Source organism: Panicum virgatum, chromosome 5N (assembly GCF_016808335.1).
Source record: "Panicum virgatum strain AP13 chromosome 5N, P.virgatum_v5, whole genome shotgun sequence".
In the NCBI taxonomy this organism is placed as follows: Eukaryota; Viridiplantae; Streptophyta; class Magnoliopsida; order Poales; family Poaceae; genus Panicum; species Panicum virgatum.
In genome coordinates this window covers 4,256,872-4,266,469 of record NC_053149.1, presented here as the reverse complement: position 1 = coordinate 4,266,469, position 9,598 = coordinate 4,256,872, and positions in this window count along the sequence as shown.

The window sequence follows — 9,598 nt, the reverse complement described above, 5'->3', positions numbered from 1 at the left end:
GCACTTTTAACTCTGATAACTTTTATTTAAACTTATTGTAGTACTTTGCTTTGTAAACTTAACTTTGAGAACTTTAGTCTGCTTGTAATCATCTGTGCTCGCCTTCGGGTGAGACTTCCGGTGTTTTCGATCCTTAACCCAGCAGACTGCCGGATTACACTATTTTAAGTGCGCGGTGGCTTGATTAATACTTAAAATGATAGTTAGCGCACTTAAGCCGGTTTAATTTGGGCGGTTCTGTCATACTCTCCATCGGCCATCCTTCTTTTGTATAGGGACCACACTGGAGATCCATTCTGCATACCTACATGGCCTGATGAACCCTGCGTTCAACATCTTTTGCACCTCTTTCTTGACCTCCTACAGGACTTCAGCCTTCATCTGCCTTGCTCATTGTTGAAACGGCCGAAATCCTTTCTTAAGCGGGAGCTGATGTTCGACGATGCTTCTATCCAGACCAAACATTTTAGTATAATCCCACACGAAACAATCCCGGTATTCCCTCAATAGTACTATCATCGACTCACGCAGTCTCGGGTCTAGCTTCTTGCTGATAAATGTTGGTCGCAGCTTATCCCCGGAACCGATATCAACTTCCTCCAAATTGTCAGCTGATGTAAACCCGTACCCCAACTTGCCGTCGCCTGTAAAATCGACTGTGGAGGCAGGCGACTCGTCATCATCAGCCACGTAAACAGCAAACACGGGGAGATGACAAAAGAAAATTTTCGGCCGACCGTACGGACCGGCCGTCTCTATATTACCCCTCGAAACTGAATGCTCATTAACTAACCAACTACCAGAGCAGGCTAAAGTCTGTCCGCAATGTAACAGTTTCGACTCTAAACAAGAATTGTCTATTTTTTGGGGCCAGTTGCTGGGTCCGGCCTCTCTAAACCTGCCAGGCTCCGTAGCGTGCCAGGATGTATTTATTCTGTGAGGCCAGTGGATAAAACCAGCCTCAATCCATTTTTTGTCGCTTCGATCCGCTCACAGTCTTCCAGCGCGATCCCTGAGATCGGCTGTTGCCCTTTTGCGTCCCAGGCGTTCATGTCTGCGAGCGAAACCTCGCTGGAGTCATCTGCACGGACCACCTCCACTTCATCACCATCCCATTGGACCAAACACTGGTGCATCGTGGAAGGAACACAACAATTGGCGTGAATCCAATCCATCCCAAGCAGCACTGTGTACGTAGTCTTACTGTTGACGATGAAGAACGAGGTTGGGACAGTCTTGCAGCCAACTGTCAACTCCACATTGAGGACGCCCTGTGCCTCCGATGGCTGGCCGTTGAAATCATTGAGCATCACGTTGATCTTGGTAAGATCAGCAGCAGAACGACCCAATCGGCGCAGTACTGAGTACGACATTAGATTGACCGCGGCGCCAGTGTCGACCAACATCCTGTTCACAGGCTTGCCGTCGATGAGGCGCTTGAGATATAATCCCTTCAGGTGCTTGTAGCTTTTCTCCTTGGGCTTCTCGAAGATGATCGGCTGTGGGCCAAGATCCAGCCGCGCGGCGGCCAATTCCTCCGGTTGGGGCGCCCGAAACTCCGACGGGAGCACGAACACCATATTCACATCAGCCGATGGCTTTTCATCGGCTCTTGGCTGCTTGGGGCGCCACTCCCTCCTTGGAGGGCACCTTTCCACCCTTCGCGGGTGCCTGATTTTCTCCGCGAGATCCGGACGTGCTTTCCTCAGCACGTCGAAGTACCTTGCATCTGCCTCCTCGAGATTGAGTAAGCGCAGCACTCTGCACTTCTGTGAGCGGCTGAGCCCGTCAGGACACAATCGTGGACGATGATACTTATCTTCCCCTTCTAGCTCATGATCATCCCTGGATGGCCGCTCAATATGGTCGTCGTGACGTGCTTTGGGCCCCAAGCGCTGGAACACCGACGTCTCGCCTGGCTGGCGTCCTCGACTCCTGCACTCCAAGCAATCATCGATAGTAGGCAATCGGCTCATGCCGGAGTTCCAACAGTACCTGAAGAACGGGCAATGCCAGTGGTTGCGTATAACCTGGCGCCTCCCCAGCGTCCTCCCTGTGCGGTGCTCATACTCCTCCTCTTCCGATTCATATCGGCGGCGCGACTTGTACTGATACTGGTATTTTTCCAGAAGCCGATTGGAAGCTGGGAGTTGATTGCGGATGTGACACACTTATTCTTTAGTAACATGTTGCTGCTCCGGCTCGTCTTCATCCTGGGGCCGTTTGCCAGAAGCGGCCTCTTTCCTCTGCTCGTCACGGCGGCGCATGAGTCCCGCCATGTTAATCTGGAACGCCAAGTTCTGGCCCTCAGGTCTAAAATCCGACAGCTCCACCACGTTAGCTTGTGGGAATGGTTGACTGTCCACCTTGATCGTGTGTTGGGCTAGAATTAATCGGCCTTGCTCGATAGCCGATTGGATTTGCCGACGCAGCTCCTTGCAGTCATTCATGGCATGGGTGAATGAGTGGTGCCACTTGTAGTACAGCCTCCCCTGCAGCTCTTGCGTCCTTGGCAGCTTGTGATTATCTGGGAGCTTCAGCTGCTTTTCCTTGAGCAGTAAGTCGAATATCTGCTCTGCCTTGGCCACGTCAAAATCAAAGCCCTTCTCAAGCCCCTTCTGTTTGACCCACTTGCACGGGACGGGGTTTGCCCCCCGGGTCCACTCTGCCACAGCCACTTCTTGTTCCCCGCTAGAATCATCAGAATCATCTGCTTGGGCCATATTCACATGGCACTTGAATTTTTCCTGGTACAGCTTAGGGTGATAGTGTTCATACGTCATGAGCTTCTGTACCATGTGCGCCAGAGAGGTGAATTCCAACTGAAAAGCCAGATCCTTGATCGGCTTAGCGAGCCCCAGAACTGCCAAATCGACTGCCTCCTTTTCTGTGATGCGCGTTGAGTAGCATCGATTCTTAACCTCTCTGAAGCACTACACGTACTCCGACACACTTTCCCCTCGCTTCTGCTTGACTTGGGTGAGGTCGGCAATCCCGGCTTCAGCAGCCTCTGAGTGATACTGGGTGTGGAACTGATATTCCAGCTGCCTCCAGGTGCGGATCGAATCTGGGGCCAATGATGTGTACCATCCAAAGGCTGAGCTCGTGAGAGACTGACAGAAGAACCGGACCCTCAGAGGATCCGATACCGAAATCATCCCGAGCTGAGTTAGGTATCGGCTCACATGCTCGATGGAGCTGGCCCCTTCTGACCCGCTGAACTTGGTGAACTCCGGGAGCCGATACTTTTGTGGTAACGAGATCAAGTCGTATTCGCTTGGGTACGGCTTGGAATAGCCGATCGCCTTTCTCTTGGGAAGAATGCCGAACTGATCCCTTAGTATTGCGCTGATCTGATCCACACTAAGAACTCCTGGAGCCGAGGGCTCAGCACTCGGCCCGGTAGCGTACTTCGCTAGCCATGCCTGTTTCTCCGCATGTGCCCCTGAAGCTCATGTACCCACCAGATGTCCCGTGCGCGTTGGACTGATGCTATCTGGTATGTACACGCACATGTAGCCGTGCGGGATCTCCTTAGGCGGCTCGTTCAGGAACTGGCCCTCCCCGGTATCACCGCCGATCTTGTAGACGACGTAGATCGGTGAAGCCTGCAGACCTAGATTTGTGAGCGAATACGATATTGGCTGCCTAGACTGAAGTGAGTCCTCTCCCCTGTGACTCCCCAGGATTGGTCCTGATGGGGAGTACTGGTTCTTGATCACCTCCTAGACGACACGATGTGCCACACGCTCGAGCTCATTCACCAGGCTTTCTGAGTGTCGATGAAGCGTGTGAGCCACCATGTAGTTCATCTCCTAGCGCAGGGCTCTGGTGCGCTCCTCTGATCGTGGTTGCGGGTCCTTTCGAAAGAGCCGATGAGATCGGCTTCGAACTGAGCTTTGACCTCATTGTATTTCTGCTTGTGCTCGGGGGTCAGCTCTTCATACGTGACAGGGCTGGTGATCGGCGCTTGGCTCTGAGGTCCAGTCATTCTGGCGGTGGACGTTGTTGCTGATGAGTGTCCCACTGGGCGTGCCAGAATGTGTTGTCGGTCAAAACCCACCGGCGAGTAGTGACAGGCAACATGAGGCTGCCGGGGCGCTGGCTGGCACCGGTCCCTCGGTCAACGGCCCAGATCCTGGCACACGCCGTCGCTTCCGGAGATGTAGGGCGTGCCACCTGATCTATACCCGATCAGGAGGGTGCGAACGTGCCTTTGACGATTTACCTACAAGCACAGACACGTGTAAACATTAGTCCGAGCCGTGGTCGGCTCCCTGGGACGACTCTTGCATCGGCTTTAAAGAGCCGATCGAGTCCCGGTGTCAGATTGGATCTGCATATCCAGATGGTAATGGATAAAGCAAATAACTGCAAAAACTGCTTCAATTAAATCTAGCTAATTTAATCCACGATGGTAAAAGCTTCACTGCTAGATCGGAACATCCTACACGTAGTTAGGCCTAACGAGCGTAAAAGATAACCGAACCTTGACCAGAAAAGAGGCCTAAGAACAAGCGAAAGCCGATTCCCGGGTCAATCCCTATTAAGATCAAGGCAAAGCATCTAATACGTCGCCAGATCGTCCAACCCGTTTGCAAGGCCTAAACTAGCCGATATTATGCCAATTCTTAAGTAGAAGAACTAACCATAATAGATTAGATCTACTAGATAAAAAAGGAGCAGAGTGTCATCTCTACGCGACTAATTCCATGCAAACGAGAATTAGTATAAGATTAAAACATGATCGCGCAGAGATGACATGATGTTCGTAGATGATAAGCAACAAAAGCGCGATGAATCTACTAAAAATCATGCTACGAAAATCAGGATAACTAGCACTACTCGCCATAAAAAATGCTTCAGTACGAGTAATACCAAGGTAAAAGCAAGAACAACGTTGCCCTGATCGCAAGAAGCGATCAGGGCAGTATGGCGCTTACTTGGACGAAACCCTAGAATTAGGGGTGGCGGTGCGCTGAGAGTTGTTGTTTGCAAACGTGATGACATTCTTTCTTTACGAATATCATAGGGTACATATTTATAGTCCGGAGACTTAGAAAACAATCTAAACCAACGTGTCCAAATCGGACTCTATCTCTAACCCAAACTGAACTAAATCTAAAGATACATGGCCCACATGGCCCAAACACTCACGCAGGAGCCGATTCACAAACCTTCTTTAATTCCTGCTTTAAGCCCAACTTACTCGTGGCCCATTAATTAACCCAGTTAATTTATGGCGATAACACACCCCTGCGCCTCCCCCTCCTAGTGCCTCCCCCCTCTCCCGACCTTTCCTGTAGCGCCGCCCCCAAAACCCTATGCGCGCCCTCCAAGGTTCGTCGCCGGCGGCCTCATCTCTCATGCAGAATGTGTCAGACCCGGGACATCGGGACTGCTTACAGGCTTAAAATGTTCTAGAGTAAGGGATAGCTCATGGATGTACCTTACCTCTCTTGTAAACTACCCGAATAGGCGTAGAACTAGCTGCAGTACAAAGGAAACTACCCGATCGTGCTGTAGTAGGACTCCAACTGTACTCGGCTAGGACTTTCCATGTAACCCTGTCCCCCTGGATATATAAGGGTGGACAGAGACCCCCTCGAAAGACATCAACACCTCAGGCAATACAAACCACCACACAGGACGTAGGGTATTACGCAACTCGCGGCCCGAACCTGTCTAAATCTTTGTGTTCCTTGCACCATCGAGTTCCAAGGCCGCCGATCCCTACCTACAAACCTTACTGCTAAGGGTATCCCTAAGTAGGCTTGGCGGTAACCACCGATAATTGGCGCGCCAGGTAGGGGACTCGACGAGTTCGATGGCCACCTTCGCTCTCACCACCATGACTCCTCCCCGAGGCACCACCTTCATCTTCGGCTCGTGGGTCTGCGTCGCCAATGGTTCGGGCAGCTTCGACAGCCACCTAACCAACTCTCCTACACTAAAGATCTCTACGTCGGAAGATTCCAACAAACTCGCCAAATCCAAGGAGATCAGCCAAGGAGATCGAGACGAAACTCGCCAAGGAGATCGAGACGAAACTCGAAAATAACTCGATTTCCACTCGGACTCAGATTGATCTCAAACCGAAATCTACTCGGATTGGGACTCCTCTTGTGCAACCCTTCTTTGGCTTGCGCAATTCATCATCTGCTTACAAACAGATGATTAAATCCATCTATGAAAATAGCCTGGATAGTCTACTCCGCGTCGAAGACCACTCTGTCACCGCTAGCCGGGAGGCACCCGTTTTTGACATATACCCAGATCCAGTCGAGTCATCCAATGACATCCTAGATCGCACCACCAATGCGTTGGCAAAAATCCTACTCAAGTCATGCCAAAGTTATACTCTCGCAGAACTACTCGACAACCTTCGAGAAGTTGCCAGCATTGATGATCTCAGGTTTCAACACGGTACTCCCCTTGAAACTGAGAGGGAAACTGGGTCTGGAGGAACTGTTCTAGCTGATTACGAATCAGACCTAGAAAGTTTCTCTCTCGAACATTTGGTTCCGGTGATTATCCAACAATCCGGAGGTGCTCCTAGACAGCACGATCCAAACGAAGCCTTAGATCAGATTTTAGCAGACAATCTGACCCAAGATGCCCCACCAGACGAAGATGAAGCCACTCGCACAGCCCACAGGGCAAGGAATCAACGTAAAGAGGTGCGCAGGGTTCATGCGGACGAACGTGCTCGTATTCCACCGCGCAACCTCAACAACGAATTCAACAATATCGCGGACCCTGTCTTCAGAACACCAATTGCTGCGATGACAGAGGCAACCCTGCGACTCATGACGATGCCCGGAATACAGAGATTGAACGAGTCATAAATCTCGCCAAAAATGCTGTTGAACAGCTCGAGAGACAGAACCCGCTGTCATCATTCCACGGTACGCGATCAAGGGCTACTGCAACAGTCATACCTCAGGCAAGCCGTACCCCCGGAGGCCACCAGCGTCAACAACAACAATAGCAACAAAACCAAAGAAATCAAGACGATCAAAAAGCCGCGAGCAGCCATCGCCCCTGGGGTAGCCAACCACAAGTAAACCAAGCCCCCGGGCCTCAGCCAAACCGCAACAACAATAACCACGGGCACAACAGGGAAGAGGTAGCCGATTCCATCATGGACGCATGGTACATCACAACGCAAGACGCAGAGCTCAGCTTGCAGACAACTCTGACCGCTTCCAAGCCCTGAGCAGGGCTTTCGATAACATCGAGTACCCAAAAGATTTCAAGCCCACGAACATCCAGAAGTACGACGTTAAGCAAGACCCTGCTCAATGATTACGTTTATACTCGACCGCTGTTAGTGTTGCAGGGGGAGACACCAACACCAAGGTCCTCTACTTCCCGATGGCCCTGGAGCCTGCACCTCTCAAGATGATGAGCTCTCTTCTAGTACTGATATTGTAGCCTAATTCCTTCAACCCCCCTTCGATTTTACTCCTTTCTCACCGCATCTCCATGGCTCCATGGATAGTGACCGATGCTCCTAGTTTGGGGGGCAGTGCGTCATGTGCGAGCCAGCGTGCGGCGGCGGCAGCTGCCACACCGCACTGGCTACGGTGCGCACGCTTCCAGTCCAGCGCCTGGCACGCGCGCGAGCAGTAGTTGGCGGACCCGCACACGGAGCACCGCTGGAACTCATGTTGTCGTGTCTCCTGCCACCCACACCGCGCGTGTGAGCACAGGCGCCGCATCCGCCTCCTCCTCCCGCCATGAACCAGTTGTTCGCCGTCGCGCCCTCGTCGTCCTTTGCAGCGCGGCCGCGACGTCGCACTGACGAGACGGCGGCGAACTCGCGGAGCGCCGGGACGTGGCCTCCGACCAATCCCCCGCGCGCACGGCGACGGTTGCCGCTGCCGCCCGCGACAGCACCGCGGGGTGCGCCGCGAGGTCCCAGAACCTCCTGCACCTGCGCATGACACGAGAAAGTTCAGCACTAATAGGGCAAGACGACGGGGGATCGGAATAGAATAGCGGACGCGTGAAACACTGGCAGACATGGTGCGGAGAGTTACCGTAGCTTGCGAAAAAAAAGTAAAAGGAACCATTTCTCATAATTCCTCCCTTTTGCTGGAGCTGGAGCCGGCGAATCAGCCAAACACGTAAAAACTATTTATTTTCTTGAAGTTAGTGGAGTGGAGTTGTAAAAAGGTGGAGTTGCTACTCCGGAGCTATTTTTCTGGAGCTGGAGTGCTGCCAAACACGCCCTAAAACCACATCATCTGCTCTGTTGAAGGCAAGTCGTAGCTGCTCCAACAACTGCACTGCAACTGAAGACTGAACGGCCAATCGGGTTGCTTCCTGGAGTCTGCACTGCATCGATCCTCGCAAGTTGCTGCGGCCTTTTTTCAGAGTGGGGGGCTGCTCCAACATAGGTCGAGATGTCAACATGCCTTGCGCCCGGCAGAATGCCAAGGTTTCGCATTGTTAGAGCAGCTCCAACGTATGTTCTAAGGGGGTGCTTTGAGGAGAGAGAGTGCAGATGCATCGGTGCCAAATGTTGTAGCACTGATGCCAAGCTAGCAAGTTATAGCACCGGTAGCCAAATTCAGCACCCGAAGTTAAGATTTAACAAATATTCTCTTCTCACATTGTAACCTGCCAGTGGCACGAAGCACGAGAAAAGGGTAGCACGTTTAATGATTTTTCTTTGCAATCTGGGTCCCACAGATGGTGCTAGCCTTTTCTAAACGCCGGAGCAAAACAGACCAAGCTAGCACCAGCTGATCTGTCATGGCATAGTTCATCCTTCACGATTATACGTTGGAGCTGGCTTTAGGCCTCCTCCAGCGGTCCGAACCCACACCGGCTCTAACACGATGAGAGAGAGAGTAGAGGAATAGTAGAAAATAAGAGAGAGCAGAGACACAGACATAGGGGCTGTTTAGTTTAAAAAAGAAACCCCAAAAGTGCTACAGTAGCTTGTCACATCAATTTTTTCCGATACATGGAGTATTAAATATAGTTAAATAAAATAACTAATTGCACAGTTTAGCTGTAAATTGCGAGAAAAACCTTATGAGTTTAGTTAATTCATGGTGGGATAATATTTACCAAATATAAACAAAAATACTACAGTAGCCCAACTCAAAAATTTTCACCAACTAAACACCCCCATAGCTTAGAGCTAGCGCCGGATAGAGAGACAGTCTCAAGATTTTTACGCTGTAGAGTGAATAAAATACAATCCCAACTATCTCTAAGCTGGCCGTTGGAGGAGGACTTAGGGTGTGTTTAGGCCCTCTTTGGCAGGGCTCCGCAAGCGGCTCCGGGCGGAGCCCTGCCAAACGATGACAACCAAGGTGCTCCACGACGAAGCCACAGGCGGAGCTCCTGAAATCGCGCTCTCTAGAGCTGCTTGGTGGGGGGAGGAGCCACAAAAACTGGCTCCGCACGGCTCCTCCATCTCCACTACCACCTTTGCCCCCAGAGAGTCCCGAGAGTGGCGCGAACGGAGGTAGCCGGGCCGCTTCACGCGCTCCGCTGCACGCGGCGCCGGCCGCTGCTCCTTGGCCAGCATCGCCGGCTACTGGAGACCGGCGGCGGGAACCCGAGGTGGGGCGGGCGG